Below are 21,031 nucleotides of genomic sequence, written 5' to 3'. Positions count from 1 at the left end.
AAACATCTGATTACCAGCAGTTCACCTAACTTGGGAGGGTATTAAAGTTTGTAACTAGGATATTAGATGCCACAATGTAAAAATGCATATTCTACAGCAGTGTTATTCTTAATAAGACAGGTAAGATTAAAAATTAAATAAAATTAAGAAAAAATCTGTGCATATTATTCTATTATGGAAAGATGTAGGTACTAATGAGCTTTCATTATCAAGTCCCAGATCCCAGATTCAATGATTTTTCTACTGTACTGTACTGCAGAGAGCTAATGGCAGATGTTTTCATTGTCCAGTTGCTGGATATGGTGCTCAGGCTGTCCAGGAAATAAAAGATTTATCAATGACAGATAGCTGAAGCTTCACACAGTAGTCCTGCATACTAAGCTAAGTGGAAAAAAGTGTTTGTCATTCTTGCCTTCATTTATTCCTGAGCCTACATAAAATACCTAATGGAGGAATTGCCAAGTAAGAAATCATATTTTGGTGTTGTGATCATGAATTAGATTTTTAGAAGAAGTACTTTAATTATGATTTAAACCATTCCAGTCCAAGTGTATATGGAAATACTGTTATATGTTGCTACTGTTGCCACATTGGTGATATGCTGTTGGTCGAACCCAGATTTGATTTGCTAATATCTTATTGTACATGTTGCTATTAGTGCAAATGTTAAATACCTACTTTTTGGACAGTAAAGTTTCTTCTTATGGTCATAAGCGTGTTATGCTGCTCTCCTGAAAGGCCAAAGAGTAACTCAGTTAGTATAGGAAAAAGCTAAAATAAAGACCTTGTGTGCAACTAACAACCGAACTATGGTATCACAGAACTTTGAGGTGGCCCTTGTAGTTATGCTATGCTGCTGAAGGAACACGGGCAAACAAAGTTTTGCATAGGTCACAGACAAATACACTCAAAATAGACAGAAGGGGAGCATTACCTCTTATCTCAGACTTGTGGGAAATAAGTGCAGTTCTGTATTATTTAACAGTGTTTTTTTGGCTGCAGGACAGAAGGGAAAAAATTAGATATGAAGAAAAAGTATTTATTAATTCAGAATTATAGTAGTGTTCCCCCATCAGGAGAACTTAATAAATATGAATTATTTAAAACTTGATGGCATAACGAAGAGTGAGGAAATCCTCTGTGTTCTCCATAGGAACATTACCAGACTCCCCAGGGAAATGGGCACTCCATAGTCCAGTCCTCTAGAAAGAAAAGCAATGGTAAATAGAGGGGTACATTGGGGTGGTGAGTATCACTTCCAGTGATAGTAGCTAAGGGTTTACCTACAGCTAATTTGATCAATGGCAGTCTTACTGGGTCAAGGCCCAAAAAGGAACATAGTCCTGGTCCCCTCTTGGGGCATGCAATCATGAGATGGCAAAGATTCACATCATCATGTGGAAGGCTGTGTGCAAGGCACAGATGTCTTACTTTGACAGGGGTGCCATGCGGGAGAGACTACTGTCACGGTGTACTGCTCTCCTACTTCTCAGCAGAAAACTGCAATTTTTCCTCCTCCTTTTCTGACATTCTAGTTCAGAAGTGAACTAACATTTTCTGTTCTCTGTCTTTTAATGCGGAAAGGTTAGACAGGTTTTCATAGATTTTTTACTCAATTAATCCTTATGTCCGCTGAACGATGGCAAATGAGAACCTTAGTCCTGTAATACCATGCTACAAAGTTACACAGATATCTTTGTGCTTTGGAGAGAGTTATGTTGTTCACTGAAGAGACGTTTGTGTTGGGAACAACAGTGAATGCAGTTTGGAAATTGGTTTTCCACCCCAAGGATAAGTTAAGAAGAGCTGGTGTGGCCATTGAAACCCTGGTCTGTGTTAAAGGAATACTCTCCAACGTCACCCTTTCCACAAGGTTCAAAAGTACATTTCACCTGACTTGTGATGAGCCTTTGCTGCTTGTTCTAGACTGTGTTTTATATTCCTACAGTAATTTAAACAGTAACAAGGTACAGAGCAGCAGAAACCTGGATGTCTCCTGAGCTATATTCCTGTGATCTGACAGATCTTTCAATCTATTGATTTCACAGGCCATAAGGGCTATTTCAGTGAGAATGTTTTCATATTATCTCCTATCAAGTCTCTACAGATTTTCCAAAAAATACATGTGACCACATAAGTGGAACCAAAGAGATTTTGTAAAATCCATTTTTCATTTTAAAAGTATATAAACCTTATTAAAAGATACTATACAAGAGGGAAATGTGTTATTCTCTTTAAATATAAGACTTTAAACTGAACAGGGAAAGTAATAATGCTGCTTTTGAGGTGTAATCGAAGCAGTATCTTTGGATTTCAAGTGAGATCCTCTGCTAATATAGAGTGATTCCAGTAAAGGCAGTGGAGTTCTGCCCATTTGTTTTGCTAAGGATCTGTCTGACAGTGGCAAGTGACTGAAGGCACAGCCAAATCTCAGCAACAAGAAAACATGAGGATCAAAAAGCATCTACTATGTATTCAGCAATGATTTTTCCAAAGTAAAAGGGCAATAATAAAGACCCTCTATGGGAAACAGGGAAGAATGATGCAAGTAAGACAGAGGAAGAAGAAAAAAGTTACAGTCAATCAGAAGTTACAGAGAAAAGATGATAAGAAAAGCAAAATATCAAGCTGGGCTGAAGCCAGCTGAATGATGTAAAAAGAATAAGAATGTAACCTACTTAAAAAGCAGGAGAAAATTACAATAGTGAGAATAAAATCATTAATCAAAGCCTGTTGTGTGACGCTCCAAATACCTCATGTGCAAATTTGAGACCCACTTTATCCTCAGACAGAGCTGATTTGAAAAACTCCTCTGTCAGGGTAAATTTTTTACTACAGTTGATCAACATCTGTAGTTAGTCAGAAGTACTGCACTTGATATAAATGGTTTTCCACAGGAAAAATTTTTTTTTTGTAATGTTTTACTTCCGTGGAGTTTTTAAATTTAAAAACATTGAAAAAAAGTATTCCATAGAACTTTTCTATTTTTTTCTCAGTGAGAATGCTGAAACTTTTTTTATTTCCTATCATGCCTAACCTAAAAGGTACCTCTACCTATAAAATCCAAGGGAAGACAGAAAGAAAAAAGGAGATTTTAAATTATCTAGGAAATGAGAAAAGACATATTTTTTTTTCAGAATCAGTCCTTAACATGGAGTACAGAGCTCAAGACAAACATTAGAACCATTATGTCTACTGTAGAAATTATTCTCACAATCTACCATTTTGCTTGAATCACTAGCAGTAATCATAGGGCAGAAAAAGTGAGTTAATCAGATGAGTTCACAGCCTGATCTGTAGGTAAATACCAGATATAGGACTGGATCTAAAATGACTCAGCATAAATAGAATATAGTCAATATAGAAATCTTGAGCCAAAGTGACATAATTTTTCTCAACTTCGAAAATGGGCCTGCAAAGTTCCCAGTGTCAGACCTTTGCTGACATCACAGCCAATGCAAGATTTTCAAAACTAATATTTGCATTTATTTCCATTTTCTCAACCCTCAAAGAGAGGGTTTAGAGTACAGTCTGCATATTACAGACCAGATATAGTTCAGGAGCACTTATATAGAGTGACCTCTAACGTGGTCCTCTGTTTTCCCCCAGGTTTATGAAGGGATTTATTTTCTTCTTCTAGCTCAGTCTTTGTCTTTCATATCTTGAAAAGTAGAGTGAACATTCCCCTTGATTCCTGGTTTTCCCTCTTTGAAGCACTGAGTACAAACTCAAGCTTCTGAGGGTTCTCCTTGTCATCGCTCTTGCAGTTTTTGTCTTGCTTCTCAGCTCTGACTCTTTAACATACTCTGAAGAAAGCCTGTGATTTTTATATATTGCTGTATACTAGACTGAAACCTCTGTACCATGATATTTATTAATCCATTTCACTGGTTTTGCTATTTTTGTCTTCTAGGCCATTTGTTCCACTACAGGTAGATGTATAAAGGGCATGGAAGTGTTAGATACATTTAAATAAAGCACAAGAAAGTGTAGCCTGCCCAACACATTGCAGTTCTGACATGAGTCTCAGCCTCAAAACTTTCATTTACATATATATATATGTATATGTATATATAAATGCTTTTAATTAGTTCTAGAAACTAAGAATCCCCTCTGACTGCGGGGATTCATTGTAGTCCTGATCCTTATAGAACACTGACAGAGTCTGTGGAATCAGTTCCTATGAAACTGGCCGAAGTGCGAAAGTATTTTATCAGATCTTTCGTCTTATAAACCAGCATCAGTGTCAGGATCAACATTTTAATTCGGTATCAGATTGTGAATTACAATTGCTAATTAATTTTATTTTTGCAAGTTTTGAGTGAAATTGGAATATTCCAAGTTTTATTGTGGGGTTTTTTGAATGTAAAAAAAAGACTTTTTTCCTAAGAGTTTTCTAAAAGATCTACCTCAAACTTCTTCAGTCAGTTGGTGCATGGAAAAACACAGTTATGCGTATGCAACTTGAGCTGATGCACAACATGTACATATGGTACATATGCCGGATAATTTAAGCGCACTCTTTTCAAAGTCTGAGAAAACAGGGTTAACTGGAGAGTTTCTTTTTAACACTGAACTCATTATCTGTCCTAACTCACCAGATTTGTTTCAGTTTGCTAAATCAACTTATTTCACTATGTCTGGAGTCTTTTCACTGCATGTGCACTCTGACATGGGACCTGGAAAATCCTGTGTCTTTCAGACAGCAGTCTTTGGAGGAAGTCAACTTTTCAATGCATAGAAAAATACACTTTTTTAGATGAGCTATAAACTGCATATTTTCATACCATTGTTGCAAACCCATAGAATATTGGAACATCAGACAAAAGTCAAGCAACAGAGAATAAAACTTGAAAAATCTGTATTTGGAGCAGGTTATATAAAAAAACTTCCAAAATTTCATGCAAGTTGAAACCAGCTGTGAGAAAGCCTGGGCAAATGGTATTCCTTTACTGAAACTGGCTTTGCTGACTGGGAAACTTGAAATGTAAAACATTTGAAAAGAAAATTCTTCCTGGGAATGTATCCATCATAGTGAAAGACAGCTAGACTGGTTGAGTGGAACCCTGAGATGGGAAGTTAGAGAGCCAGGATGAAAAAACAAACCCTGCCTGAATTTGGAGGAAGATTGAACCTTTTCAATTCTGTATGCACAGAGTCTTCTGAGTTGGAAGGGACCCACAAGGATCGAGTCCAACTCCTAAGTGAATCGCCCATACAGGGATAAAACCCGTGATCTTGCCATTATAAGCACCATGCTCTAACCAACTATGCCATACAAATATATGACCTTGGAGGTTGCCAGCCACAGTTAGGGAGGTCTCAGTGATTCTGCCTCCTCCTACTTTCCTCTAGCCCATGCCAGAGTCTCTCCTCTGTCCCACACTGTCCCACGCTGAGCTCCCTGAACCCTACAGCAAGCCTGATGCCAAGCCTTGCTCAAGCCACAGCGCTGCCTTCTTAGGCTGATGTCCCCACATCCCAAGCTCTACTTTCTCTCAGTGCTGCCTCCTCAACCTTCCTCTGACCTCTGTCACCTCCCTGGACTACACCATGGTCCTCCAGTGCTGCCTTCTCACATGGTGAGAATGCTGACTTTGTCTGGGGTAGGACTAAGGATGCTGGGAAAGCCGGGTAAGCAGATTTCATCTCTCCTTCATCACTGGTGTGACTTCTTAGTGGAGTGTGATCCACAGGTTGGAAAACAGTGCTCTAACCAGCAGCACATCAAAAGAATTTTTTTATCTCTCTCTTTGAAATACAAACAAATGTTACAGCTGTTTGAGGTGATGTCAGGAGGAAGACAAGAGGTATGAACTCCACTTAAGTTCTGGGTTCATTTTTATTGACAGTGAAATGCAGGTCTGACACATCTAAATACAGACAATCAGTGGCATCAACCTCTGCAGAACCAAAGCCTCCACATCTTCAACAGGTTTTTTCATACACTTCTCCTTGGAGACCCCTCCTAGAAAGGAGAAGGATGATGAACTCTTACTTAAAAGAGTATTGGAGTGCTACAGCACTGCAGGAAGGAGCTGAAAAGCTCAGAGAAGGAATGTGGAGGGGATGACCTTGGCCCTCTGTTGCCTTGAGACAGAGCACGGAGCTCTGCAGAGGGAACTTGAATCCCCTGAAGATACGGACAGTCACAAAGACCCCTGAACTTCGTTGATATGACCGTGGTGAGGCGACCATGTCCAGGTGAACGCAACCCACGGAAGAGAAGACCCTCACTTGAAGATGAGTGGCTGAGAGGGCTTGGATACCCCTTCGTGTGTGCTGGCAGAGATCCAGCTACAGCTGCTGCACGGAAGAGAGAGAGATAGACTGCTACTCTGAAGAGAATGCTGCTCTGAGAGTGGAAAAGATCTCTTCCTTCTTCCCTCCTGGACTTTTATTTGGAGGGGAGAAGAGATTTGATCCATTGTAAATACTTTTATGTCATGGTAGAGATAGTTAAGATTGTATGTAATGTATTGTAGTATTTATTTTGTACAGTCATTGTAATATATAATCCCTTTCCCCATTTTGAGTCTCATGTGGTGTCTGGAAAACCCATCTCACACTGGATTGAGATGTGGGAGGGGGTTTGGACTAGGAAATTGGATTTTGGGGCTCTCAAACCATGAAAACCTTAAATATAGGAAAGAAATTCTCATATGATGAAAACAAACATGTATCCAGAATGTTACAACAGTTTGCATTTAATCTAAGTAGATCTTTCCCCACAATAACAGGAATTAATGGTGTGTCAGTAGCAACACTCACAAAGTTCAAGGCAAGAAGGTGAAAATATGAGAATCACTTGTTAGTCTCTCCTTTGATGCTAATTCTCTGAATTACATGTTCTTATGTGCACTTGTTTACAGGAGAGCTACAAAAAAAAACCAAAGCAGCTGGAAATCATTGTGAGCTATAAATGCCTTTTGCCCAGGTAATTTTAAAGATTTTTATTGAACAAGTCAGAACTATACTATCAGTATGAGAAGAATGTGTTACAATATTTACAACCTACCACAAACAGAAAACTCTATGAGACCTTATATAGTTTGCTTTTACTCAGTATCTAACAGTATCTCAGTCATTACCAGTCTGGCCTGCTGATCCATGGGTCACACCAAACTGATCTGCATTGAAAAAAAAATCCCTATTTTTCAGTAGTGCACGCTAGGAGGAAGAAAAAAAATTACATAGCATTCTGGAATAAGGAGTGATTTTGTTCTCTCTAGTAAAAGTTTCAGATTTAGTAGGAAAGAAATAGCCCTTCATGAAAGAGTCTATAAATAAAGAGAACTAAGAATTTTTTCTTTTTAATAAATCCGATAGTGGCAAAGACATGATTTTTGAGAGTCTTTTAGGATTCCTTCCTATTATTTCTTAAAGGCAGTACTGGAGACAAATTCCTGTTCAACTTAATTATGTGTATGATGCAATTCCTCCAGGGAAAGTGCCTGAAAGTGGTGAAGAATCTTGCTACCTCTTAGTCTAGATAAAAAGTTGGCTGATGTCTCTTCCTGTGCAATGCTCTGCTCTGCTGGTCTTAGAAAGAAATTAAATGCTGCTGGCATTCTGAAGATTTATAAAAGCATTCAGTAATCACTGTGGATAATCACACTGTTCATGCAGCCTTGAGCATTTGAAGTCTCTTGCTCACCAATATTTCATTTTCTTGTTCAGTGTTATTCATCATTATTTTTTGCCCTTCAGACAAGCTTTTTCTTGTTACTTTTTATCACAGCAACTTATTTTCTGTGGATTTTATGTTTTTGCCCCACTGTCACCAAACAATTCTGTTTTACTTATTAAATGTAAGTCTTTTATTATTGTATTTATAAGTCATCTTGGGAAACTATGGATATATCTATGTGTTTGTTAGTTTCTGTCTCATGCATGTTTAATTACCATAACAGCAGAAATATCTTTTAAATATTTTTAGCAGACACATAACACACTTGGCTTAAATTGGACAGTTGTTTATAAATCATTATGGGAATGGCGCCTGAGAAGCATTCTCCTCATAGCACATTTATTTGTTTTTGTTTTCAATTTAGAATAAAAGGAAAATTTTTATGGTGGGTCATGCTTGCTCATCTTTGCACAGAATTTCACTGCAATGAAGGAGAGCCAGTGGCAGGTCTGGGACCCACTGATGCTGTTGGAAAATATCTGAAGTGGAACATGGTTAGTGCACGGCTCTGTGCATATCTCTTCCAGTCAATAAGCCAAGGTATGCCTTTTAGCAGCAACTGTGGAATCCTTACCCAGATAAACCAGGCACTGAAAAATGAACAGAGCTCAAAGTTCTCTTTAGCATTGCCTTTCAGTCACAATATGGTTTTATTTATTCATTTCTTACTCTAAAATTGAAGTGGCTTTGTTTACCTTAACCACCATGGGCAACCATGGATATGTACACCTCCAACAAGAAGGAAATCTGTGCACAAATGAGGCATAGGTGAGTAAAAAATAAAACAAAGAAATCTTGGAGAACTATTTAAAGTTCCTGTATTTCACTCTAGCTGGACCTTTGTTTTTTATAATGCCTTTCAGTGAGTGCAAGGATCTCATTCTTTCCTAGTTTAAATATAATTTTGAAATAATTCCCTGCTTTTGAAGTAAAATACCCATTTTCTTTGCAGGTAGAAGTTGCAATATGTTGAGTATCTGGGCAAGCCACTTATTGACTCCTGTATTTTACATAGGCTCTTATTCCATAGAGTTGGTCAACTCTAAATGAATGTTGCAGGCCTTTATCAAATAATAGGTTTGGACAGATCTTCATAGTCCTTTCCAGCATGTCTATGTTCCTTAATAAAATTGCCTATGCTCGTGTGAACTAACATTACCCTCCGAGTTTGTCTGGTCTTGATCTTATCTTCCTCCATTGCTCATTAAGATGTGAACGGTGAATTTGATATTCATATTAAAGTGTACTTAATTTTTTGCCCAAGAAGGATGCTTAGGTTGTCCTTAATGGCCTGAAATACAGGCCACAGGGAAGACTAGGCTCTTCACACTTACGCCGCCCTGTGAGCAGGCTGAACTTATTGTAAGTCTAAATCCCATTTGCTCCTGCATTAGTTAACAGCAAGGAGCTGCTAGGCAGCATTATGCCCCCATAATCATGGCTGTTGACTGCCCAGAATACTTGGTAGCCCAGAGGGCTATACAGAGGCTCCTTGCCCAGCAGCAGGACGTAACATGTAGCCCATGGTGGTGAGTTGCCCCTTACCTTGTGTACTGTGTCACAATCAGCATTGGAGGTTTCCTTGCTTTGTTTCCCCAGAGCCAGCTCTAAGGCTGCTGTTGCAGCCAGAAATAAAGTAGAAAATTCATCTCTGGTCCCTGGTCAGGGCCACTCCATAACAGCATTATAGGCAAAATCAGTCAATCTAGTTTTGCTACCCACGGGGAGCAGCAGCTGTCTGAAACGATCATTTCACAGGCTGACCGTCTCTTACTGGGTACCTACATGCATTGACTGTTTGTAATAAGATGTTCTTATTTTCACTATATGGCTACACTGCATTTCAGTTTGCATTCTGCAAAACAGACCCACTACTTTTGTTCAAAACCAGTTCTAATCGTTGTGACTCCAAATAAAGTCTTGTTTAAAAGAACAGTGTGTGAGCTGTAGCCACAGGCCACCAGTTGTATCTTTTTAAAAAGTCAGAGAAAAAGCTTAAAAAATTCAACTTTGAATTGAGTTGTTAATTGTGAATACAGGAGGTTGTTTTAGAAAGAAGAGATTTGCTAATGCAAACAGTAGGAAAGACCAGCATGAATGCCATGTGAACAGCAGCAAACTCAAAGTAATTGAAAGCAATATTCAAGGGTTGGTGCAGTTATTTATATATTTGAAATCCATTTAAATTCAATGAGAAATGCAGATTTAGAGAGGCAGAGAATTTAAAAGTTGTCATCTACAACTGAGATTAATGATGGAGAAATTGTACGTGCGTGACAAAGCTACACGTGGGCTTAATTTGTGCCAATATGCACATCAGTAATTGTTTGCATGCAGCCAGGAATTTATAAGCTATTATGGCAGTGCTAAGTATTGCTATTTTGAAAATATATGAGGAGCTGGACAATACACTAAAAGAGAATTCTGAAAAACAAACTGGAAAATTCACCATTTTCAAAAGTTTTAAAAACATATATATTACAATTTTCTCCTATTATTTTTATTAATGTTGATGTTTGTCAACAAATTGTTAAATCTTGCTATATAGACCCATCATTCCAATTCAATCTTATCTAATAATAATGACCTTTTCCTTTCTGTCAATATACACCTCTTCAGGTTAATACAGAGTAAAGCATAGTGTAAAATGCAGAACTTGCCTTATATGCCCATGAAGGCTGTGAAGCACTGTTTTTACTGAACATGTTTTACCTTGAAATTTCTTGTGCAAACACAACAAACACATATTCGCTGTTCAGGGACTGGAATTATACAGACCATATCTGTCCTATTTTAACAAACACATTCCCCTCCACCCCCCAGTCCCTCTTCTTTTTTACTGCTAAAACTATGTTATCTAAATTGAGCCTACATATCTTATAATTTAGGAAGGAATCTGACTTTTTCATTCCTAAATGCAGATTCAGCAACAGAAGTTGAGGTCTTGCTTCTGCAGGGTACTTAAGTATCTGGTTAGCAACGAAATGCCATTAAACTGTACTGAAACCAGAACAAGAAGGCTTGGGACATGTCCGTAAGTGGGGCTGATTAAGGTTTACAAAAATTCACAGACACAACCACAGACTTAGTGCTCCTCTTAGCCTTTTGAATGCTGAGGAACCATGGCATTTCCCAAAGCCCGGTTGAATTCCAGGCCAGTGACATCCCCAGAAAATCTGCCAGAGTGAAGACCTGAGGTTCTCAGATACCTCCTATTTAGCAGCTTGATATAAATACAAATACCTATCAACTAAGAATTTTAGTAAGTCTTATCTGTATTAACAAAAAAAGTAAATGAGCCCCAAACCAGATGGTAAAAATCTTCATTTCACCTGCTTCCACTAATGACCCAAATCTTTTCCCTATCAAGTTGGAGAAACATATCTTTAAACAAAACCCTCCCGTTAGCAGAAGGAAAGACAGACTTTTGGGCACATAGTCAAAGCAGGCCCTACATACCTGAGAGCTTGTCTTTTCTTCCTTTTGTGTTAAGTTTTGAAAAGATGTTGCAGCTTCTGCTAAACCTTGCCTAAGGCAAACATCACTAAAGGCTCTCTAGAAAGACAATTAAGAGCAAGGAAAGGGAAGGGAAAGGATGGTACAACAATGCTTTGCAAAGATGGTTGTCGAGATTACAGATGTTCAGTGTCCTTGCTTTTGCAGGTATTTTTCTGAATATGTTTTATTCAAAAGAGGATATGCCATATCTTCAAGTAGAAACTACAGGTGCATTTTGCCTGTGCTTTTCTTCTCTCTCTGGCCTGTTTCATAGCTTGTGTGGCACAGCAGGCAGTGTTCTTCTGAACCCCAATATGCAGGAATATCTCCCACTTTCTTTTAACTCTGATTCTTCTACACAACCCTAGGAAATCTCAGTAGCTGCGATATTTAGAAGAGTAATGGAGTTCTAATTTCTTTGGTATAATTAGGAGTGTAATCTGGGGAAAGATCTAGTAATTTTTTTTAAGCATTCTGTTTCCCTGACTTCTAGTAACCTATGGTCCAAAACACTGAGGGGTGGATGATGTTTTGTTGAACTGAGCTCAGTGTTTTTTCTAAAACCACTGGCTGGAGTGCATGTGTCTGAAATTCCAAGGTGGGGATTAAAACAGCCTCTTTGAAAAGTGTCAGGGGATGTTCAGCCCCGAGTTTTCATTTCTCTGAAGTCATTAGCGTTGTAAATATGCAACTTAGGGCAGGAGCTGGCTGAAGAGTGTAAGAATATTGAACATCTTGAGGATGGCTGACAGAGTGGGCATAAACAATGCCTGGGCTCTGGTGCAGTGCACAGCAGCACTGCGTACACTTCAAAGATAACGAACAAATTAGTTGTTTGTTCAGGAAACCTATATCCTATAGAAGCAAAGGAGTCAGGACTTGTAAAACACAGCGAGAGTATCTCCATGGTACTTCTTAAAAGAATGCCTCTACAATATCTGTTTATAGAGGAGTAAATTCTAATGTGACTTAAAATGAAGGGCTTTCTTTCTACCTGCCTGTAGACTACATTGTGTCAATATGGAGAAGCACAGTTGAATAGCCATTTTCTGTTAAAGAATATTTGAGGTCATTGATGCCTGAAGATCCTAATGATGTCAAATGATGCTCTAAGTGGACCTGTGGGAATCTCGTGAGGTTTAATAAGGCCAAGAGCAAGGTCCTGCACCTGGGTTGAGGCAACCCTCAGCAACTACACAGGCTGGTGGATGATGGGATTGAGAGCAGCCCTGCTGAGAAGGACTTGGGAGTTGCTGGTGGATGAAAAGCTCAACATGACTTAGCCATGCATGCTTGCAGCCCAGAAAGCCAACCACATCCTGGGCTGCATCAAAAGCATCTTACCAGCCAAATACTGATCTCTTTGGTAATTGTAGAGCATTAATCATCCGGTGCACAGAATTTTAATGGACTTTAGATCTTACCCTAAAATTGTGTGAAAGGTACGGAATCTCAATGAAAACAAATGTTGAGGCTCTGACACTGGACTAAGCAATGGTTACACTTGGGAAGTATTTGCATTTGTTATTTTTTTCTCTTTAATAATTGCAGTGTTCTGGGAGATTTCACAATTTTCTCCATCAGCTGCATTTATAATTCTGTTGTTTCTCTGAGCCAAAATAGGCAGCCAAGCTTACTCTTGTTACTATTATTGTAACAACAATACAAAAGTTAGCGCATTTTTCAAAACAAAGCCCATTGGAAATAATCCATTTCTGAAGCAGAAAAAGATAACAGGATCAGGCTGGCTGCACCATGAAGAAGATTCACAATCCTTAGAATGCTCCCAGAATATGCAGCAGTTGTCGATTAACTTCTTTTTTAGCAGTTATGGTTAATAAACAGAGCGGGCTAGCTTAAAAACTTTAACAACTAGAAACCCTGGTATATCCACCATCTCCTGTAAACAGATGAATGTGACCCAAGACAGTGCTGTGTTCAGCAAAATTCATAGCATTTCTTCTTGATTCCGAACACAATGTTATGAAAATTGAATTAAAATTTCCAAATAGGTAGACACCTACAGACACAGGCATCTGTCAAAATTTTCAAAACATCCAGATATTTATGCATATATTTTGAATATCTGGCCCTAAGGCTGTTGTTTGTTTATTTGTTTGTTTTTTGTGATTTTTTTCAATATGGAAATTCTTAGCTAATGAGACAAATCATCAGCATTTACCCCAGATCTTCTTTGTGCCTTACTAAGTGCTGTTTTAGCATCATGCTGTTTACCACAGCTTTAAATAAAGCAAGGCGCAGGAAAAAAGGAAGAGCTTGAATGTGCACAGAGACTCCAGAAGCTAATCTGCCTATATTTCTTCAAAACTGAAAAAACAGAGAAGAGAAAAGTGGGAAAGAGGCTTGCAAGAGCACAGGTCAAAAATGAAGTTGAAATTCAGTTGTTAAGATTTAGCCACTGGAGCAAGAATATCTTACTACAGTAATCATAGGGAGATTGACTCAGGTCTCTGGATCACTTACATATGAATTTAAACCCCAAAATAGCAAAGTAGGAAGACACAAGCTTAAACATATCCCTGTAATTTTTGCTTAACTTGAGCAATTCACACCAATATCACTTCTAAATCATACAAGTAAATCATATACAATAAATCATACAAACACCTTTGAACCTTGTCACCAAACAGATACTGAGATGATGCTCAGTATTTATGAAGAAAACTTGTGCACGTCCTACATCCATTGAACTGTGGGTAGAATTAGTCATGCTGGTTGACAGAGTTAATTGAAATTCAGTCTTTTTCCCTTTCAGTGAGTTACTGATTGACTTTGCTTTTAAAAGCCTAAATTATTCATGACAAAACATATGAAAAAGATCTTCAGCCTCTTGGTTATTCATGAAATGTCCACTCTGACAGTGTGCAGCTTGTGATTAATTGCTGGAATACCTTTTGTTACTTCTCAAAATGACCATTGCAAACTTTTCAAGGAGGAGGATAATGCCAAATGCACTGCATTTCAAATTGGTTTTCAAAGTTCCCTTTGGTCTGGGGGAGAAAAGAAATAATCTGATTTTCACTGACAGGATGCTTTACATCTTTATGTACACCAAAAAAATGCTGCATGCATGTACACAGCTCTGAGCTTATTTATCAGATATTAGGTGAGACCTGTTTAAAATTTGATTCACTGTGGACTGGGAAACCAGAATAATTTATAAAGTAACATGAGAATTTATAAAGTAATATAAAAATAATGAAGGATGAGTCTTCTTAACATAGCAAGCAGCACAAAAATATTAATCTGTAATTAAGAACCAATTTGAAACTTGGGTCAGTTGCTGAATAAAAAAAGGAAAAAAAAAAAAAAAGAAATCATATTTGACTTCACACAAGTGGGCTGTTATCACATGGCCCAAGTTCAGGCTGTGACAAAACCTTACCTTAATCTATGCAGTCTGTCTTCTTCATTTTAAAAGAATTATGCATATGCTTGACAAGCATTTCAAGAAAAGAGAATTGAAGTAAATTTAAAATTTATTAACCAATGCATACCAGTTTATTTTTTTTTAGACATATTAGAGCTTATTAAATTTAGGCTGCTTTATGAGAGGCAACTTGACAGAGGGTAAAAAAATTGATGCTGACATTCAGCCTTTGAGCTGTGCATATACATAAACCAATTTAAACCCTAAGCATGCTAGGATCTCTTGTTTGAGACAGTTAGGTACCTGCTTACCTTTCAGTGGTACCATGCCCTTAATAATAGGGGAAATGCAGTGTTTATAGTTTCCCTTGTATTTGGCCTATAGATTTTGTGCTGTCATATTGTAAGGCATAAACAACTGAAAAGTACCCAGGATTTGGACCAAGAATTTACAGATGTCCTAGCAGGAATAAACTGACGATTACTTTGTAGCCTTAGCTGCTTTTCAGCAGATGGCACTGTAAGAGCATTTCAACTGAATTCCTAAATATATTTCATGTATTGTAGACATAAATTAGTTCTTAACATTGAAATTTGACCTTTAAAGATAAATATCTCTTTTTAAATGTGGGGGTTTTTTAATTTTTTTTTATTAGTGGGAGAAAGGATGGCGACTAAGAAATAAAGTAATATATCACTAGTTTGTGATACTTCATTTTTGAGTACTCCATATATATACAACAACATTGTGGTCATTTTAAATTAAACTACAATGAAATCCAGCTTTTTTTCATGTCTTTATGACATCCATTTCCCTCTGATTATTTGATGAGTCTCATGCAAAAGTGAGAACAGAATTGAGCTAGCTTACCTGTCATTCTCTATTAATGATTTCTTGGATGCCTGTTGATACAGTGCCTAAAGACTTTACACATTGATAAACACGGTGGACATGGAAATTTGGCTTTGGATTTGATCTCAATCTTTCAAACATTAATTTAAAGCTGAATAAGTGGGCATACGACTCCATCATCCAAGCAACCAACTCGGTAGCCAGCTCAAACACTCCTTATCCTTCCTTCATGTCAGTGTCTCATCCCCTTTCCAATTTATTTTTCATATCTCTTACTCCTTTCTCAAACATCAGTTCTTTAATTGTTTTGTCTTAAACTAGGTGCTTCTTCATTGTTAATTCTCAGTGAGCCACTCATTTACACCTTTATCACCTGTTCTTTGCTTTTTGCTCTTTACAAGGTACATGGGAGTTATAGCACTGGGCACTGTCATGGGCCTCTAGCTCACTCTGACACTCCTTGGGGAACCAAAGATGCTAAGTGAAAAGCAGACATGTCAGAGCTAAAGGTGAACTGAAACAACCATCATGCACAACCTTACAGTCGCAGAAAAACTGGGTTGTTTGAAGGAAATACAAGTTCTCAGAAGAGCTGAGAAGATGCATGATCTTTCTGAATCTTTAGCTGATGAAATTGTTATAATTTATTAATATGGAGTAGATTAGTGAATTTTCTGTTCTAGATGAAAAGTATTTTTGACAAATCAAAATTTCAAAACACATTTTTTCCAGGGGAAAAATTTCAAATGTTCAGAGTAATTTCTTTTTTCAAACATCAAAAACATTCTTAATCTTTCAAAGTCATGTCTCTCCCCCTACCATTCTTCTTTCAAGATAAAGAAGAAGAAAAACTTGAAATAGATCAGAAATAAATACCAGCATCGTTGGGTTTACAATTACAAATAGCATATTAGAAACAGCTACTGCAAAAGAGGACAGGTTATGGCTACTACTTTGAATTAGGTTTTCCTGATACTTTCACTAGCTACAGCTGATAGAATAGTGGAAACTTCATATAGGACAGCAGGCAAATAATGAGAAGAGTGACTGACAGAGACGTGTATCCCTTGGGCAATATGGGAATTAAATGCTTTGTTACAAAGCATTTAAGTTTTCATTTAATAGACAAACTATCTATGGCTCTGATTCAGCGGTGCACTTGGCTACGGTGTGCTTTTACTGAGATCAATAAAACGACAAATATGCTCAAAGATAGTGAATATCCACAGCAATGCTGAATTGCTTTCTGTTCTATATGAAACCCATCACATCTCAGAATTCAGCACCTGAATGGTGAAGCCTGAGTCTGACTCTAATGAAATATGAGTCTGAGACATTTGTGAAAAAAAGAAGAAAGACAACCAAACATCTTCGAAGTCTCTTCTTACAGAGAAGTCATATTTTGAAGGCTGATTAAAAACATTTTTCAGTTTGGCTATTTAAAGATGTATAAAAGAGTTATAGTGGTATATTATACCTGATAAATTACATATAATTTTGTTTTGTATGAAATTATAATTCCATGAGGTATCTATCAAACATCTTAGTCATCTAAGAAAATCTGAGAACTACCTCACTAAATGTGCTTAAATAAATCTCTTTATAATACAAAGGAATAAACTACTTTTAGCTCAGATTTGTGTAACTTTCATGATTTTTCTATGTAATATCAGGAAAAAGATGTCCTCTCTCTCCCTGTCAGAGAATATTATTATTTTTTATTAAAATCTGTCCTCTTATTTCATATTCCTGCGTTCAGCATAATGTTGGGAACACCAGTGGTACAACAACAGATCAGTCCAGAATTCTATCTCAGGTCAGGTATCCAAACCTGGTTCTGAGAAGAAGTATAAGTAAATTAGATACTATTTTTTTGGGGGGTAAAACAGGATGGATCATACAGCAACTATAAAGGCCATATTCCATTGTTTTTCCAGAAGTTGTTAAAACTACAACATTGTGGGTTTTTCCTAAGCAAATAGTACATGTGTAGCCATGCTATGTAATTGTCTACTGGTTTCCAACCAATAGCTCCTGAAATTGTTGGCTAATTTCAGCCAAATTTGAGCATTATGAAAGGCAGTGAGGGACGCAGAGTTTACAGGCTTCATGAGATAAACAGAGCAGTAGAAGACAAATACTTTAGTTTACTGAACAAAATCTTCAGTGTCAGATTAGCTATATTATTATGCATCAGATACCTCAGGAAAGAGATCTTGCAACTCACACAATACTAGGAGTAGGTTGGCTTGGAATTTCCATTTAATTGGGAATTGGCTATTACAACCACAGGTCACAGAATGCCATGAACCCAAGCTTCAGTCCTCCTTTCCACAGAACTAGTTGCTTCTCCAAAGCCTTTTGTTTTCCCCTCTGTATCTGTCCTCCTTTGAAGATACACACTTTCTTACACATTTTAGAAGCCTGGGCCTCTGTAACTCAGGTTAGTTTATCTAAATATACAATTATAATGGAAAATCTATTCTATGTTTGCAAAGTTCAAAGCTGGTCTCACCTCATTTTTTGGTGTTTTGGGTTTTTTTTCCAAACAGATTATATTTCTTTGGCCCATAATTGTACACCCACGGATTTAAGAATGAAGACCTGTACTTGATTTACTTGTCTTTGCCTGAAGATGTGGAACTACTCATTAACAGTAGCAAAAGGCTTATAAATTACTTGATGTAGGTGAGAGGTTATTAACTGCCCAGATGTTTGTGCAGATTTCCTTAAAATTTTCATATTTATAAAAAAATATAAAAGAATAACTGTGCTGCATCTCTTACGCAAAGATCTCTGTTCCTGAACAAGCCTGCAGTGGGATTATGCGACAGAAGGAATCTCTAGAGACTCTGTCACTGACTCAAACCAGCAGCAGCTGAAGAGACTGCATATTTCCCTCTAAACACAAGAATTTAATATAGATTTATAAGAAAAGTGGATGTTTGGCAGTTTTTTCCTTGGGAGAACATCTATGCAAGAAGAGATACTGCCTCAATACGACTGTCAAATTTTTAAATTTTTTTATCTGTGCAGTGCTTTACTGACAACAAAAATCTCCCCAAAGCAGTTATTTTACTCTCTACTACTTATTCCTGCCTCCAGAACATACTTTAACCGTACTGCCCATTCTTCTTTCTCTGTTTTTAATGTTGCATCCTTATCTGGGAACAAAAAACTTTCTTCAAACAGTTTAAATTATTTGTCGTGAGAATAGAATCACCCGCAAATACACTGCCCTAACTAGTAGCTGTAACTCTAGTATCAGTAACTTAAATAATTTTATTAGTTTCCAATGCATTTTAGACACATTCTTACTGGTCACTTGCTTTGCAGATATTCTCATGTTCAAGTGGGACATTAACAAAGATAACTACATCATGATCCTGAAAATGTATTAAATGATTCCAACATTTATGTGAGGAAGTTGTCCCTTTGCTACAGTAGATCACTTAGGATAGATTTATGTATTATCATGAAGGAGAGTAATTTCAATTCAGTGCACTTGCCTGTTTTTTTCAGCCATTCACCTCTTCTCCTACAAGTGAAACCAAATAACTTTGACCTTTAAAAGGCAGGAACAACTGCAAAAATGCCCAGATATCAAAACAGACCCGAGTAGAGGCCTTGGAATATGAGCCACATTTAGACCTGCAGGAATGTGCCACTGGGGAGGGGGGAATATGCGGCTTCTAAGTCACATCCTATTAAACCACAGCTGTTAAATGTCCCAGGGTAGTCTTTGACCCTCAATGCTGCTTCTTACTGGTTCTGTTTAGTTAGTGGTAGAGTCCTATATAGGTCTGCCTACATCAATCCTACATTAATCAATTAAGCTTCACATTTGTCCAGCATCCAGACATTTTTACCGTGAATCATCCCTTTTCCAAGTGCAGGAAGGTTTTTGGTATTAACAGTTCTCTACCCTCTTCTATCTGCCAGCAGTTATCCCATGCAAAAATAGAGAAGTTAAATATGAACAAATAAATAACAAATAAATAACAAATAAAAAAAACACTGAGAGAAAACAAAGAGAGGTTAACTTTCTCACATACACTGTGAGAAAACAAACTCACAGGAGGGGAAAAAAACCCCAAATAGTAAAGAGCCTGTAATGTTCTGGCATAGCAGTGATTCACCACTGTGAAACTGTGCTGTTTCCAGGAATCCTCATCCACCTCAAGCAAGGGAAGACCAGTGTGGTGGGAAGCTCTGGAGGACTTGAGGAGAGGAGTGAGACTGGTGGGCGCTGGCTTGCTGTTTGTCTGAAGCTCTGCACTAAGAAACCTGGGAGAAAGGGAATGGCAAAACCAGCTCCTTTCCTGACCAGCATAGAGGTGAACAGCCAGGCTACTAGCAACACTGGGTGAAGCTACTTCCACTGCAGTGATTGCTGCCTAGAGGCTGGAAATAAAATGTTGTAATTGATTTTTAGGCCAGCTAGAGAGTTTTGCCCATGACGATATGGTATTTTAAGGAAGTATGTGAAGTCTGGCAGAGGGTTACCTGGTTACCTGTCTTTATATAATCTAGATATCATAGCAGTTTCCTTCATGTATGGTCTGGGATTTTCTCTCTGAAATGCCTCTCTTCCTCATCCAGTCTGTGTCTCCAGGATACTTTGTAAGCCATGTATGAGTACTGGAGCTTTGAAGGTTTCTCTTACAGGTGTCTCCTATAATGTCTAGCAATTCTCATCCCCAGCTAAATAGATACCACAAATCCTTTTATACATAAACAGTAAAAGGATCAACTTTACCCTCCCTGCAATAGGGAGTAGAGACCTCATCAAAAATCCACAAAGCTCTGCAGTTTCTATTCACAAGATTTTAGATGAAAAATTTCTTTTATTTCCAAATGTAGGAATACATAGACAGGAATTTTAGAACATTCAAAATTTTAAAGTAAAAATCAACTTCATGTATGCCCCATTCAAACCCTTTTAAAACCCCTGTTTAAATCTCCACCTCTTACTTCTTTAAAAAGCAGGAGAGCAGTCTGAAAAATTAAACAAAGTTTTGACATAAAAAAGACTTTATACATGTGCTTAACTATGCACACAGTATTTAATCTGTTTCAGTGGAATACACAGTGGTGTGTAAAGATATACATAAATCTGCATTCTTGAGGCTTCTTTAAATTTCAGCTCTGTAAGAAAACTGTAAACTAGGTAATTTCTGTGTCATAAAATTTCTGAAGCTCTTTTTAGAAGAATACATAGTTTTGTCTCAATATATGGAAGGAGGAGCTCTGTAAAAAACAGGTAGAAGTATTGTTAGCAATATGCTTGTAGGAGTCAGGTTCGATTATCTTTGGGATCTATAAGGATTTTTTTTTCCTTACCCCTGCTAACACCACTTGCTGCAGGGTCTCGTCACGTAATAGTAGAGAAGTTGAATCATTATGGAACCATCACATGCTTTTGAGAGCTTGCAGACCTGGCAAACCAGTGTGGGTCACTGCAAATAATTTGTTTCTTGACCCAGAATCATATGAAAGTGCAGTTTTTATTATGGTGTTCATTTGAGAGAAATGCCCAAAAGCTATTTTTATCAGTTGAAGACAAATTTGATTTGAATGTGAGTTGTAATCTTAACTGT

This window comes from Chiroxiphia lanceolata, chromosome 2 (genome assembly GCF_009829145.1).
Source record: "Chiroxiphia lanceolata isolate bChiLan1 chromosome 2, bChiLan1.pri, whole genome shotgun sequence".
Classification (NCBI taxonomy): Eukaryota; Metazoa; Chordata; class Aves; order Passeriformes; family Pipridae; genus Chiroxiphia; species Chiroxiphia lanceolata.
This window is presented reverse-complemented; position numbering follows the sequence as displayed.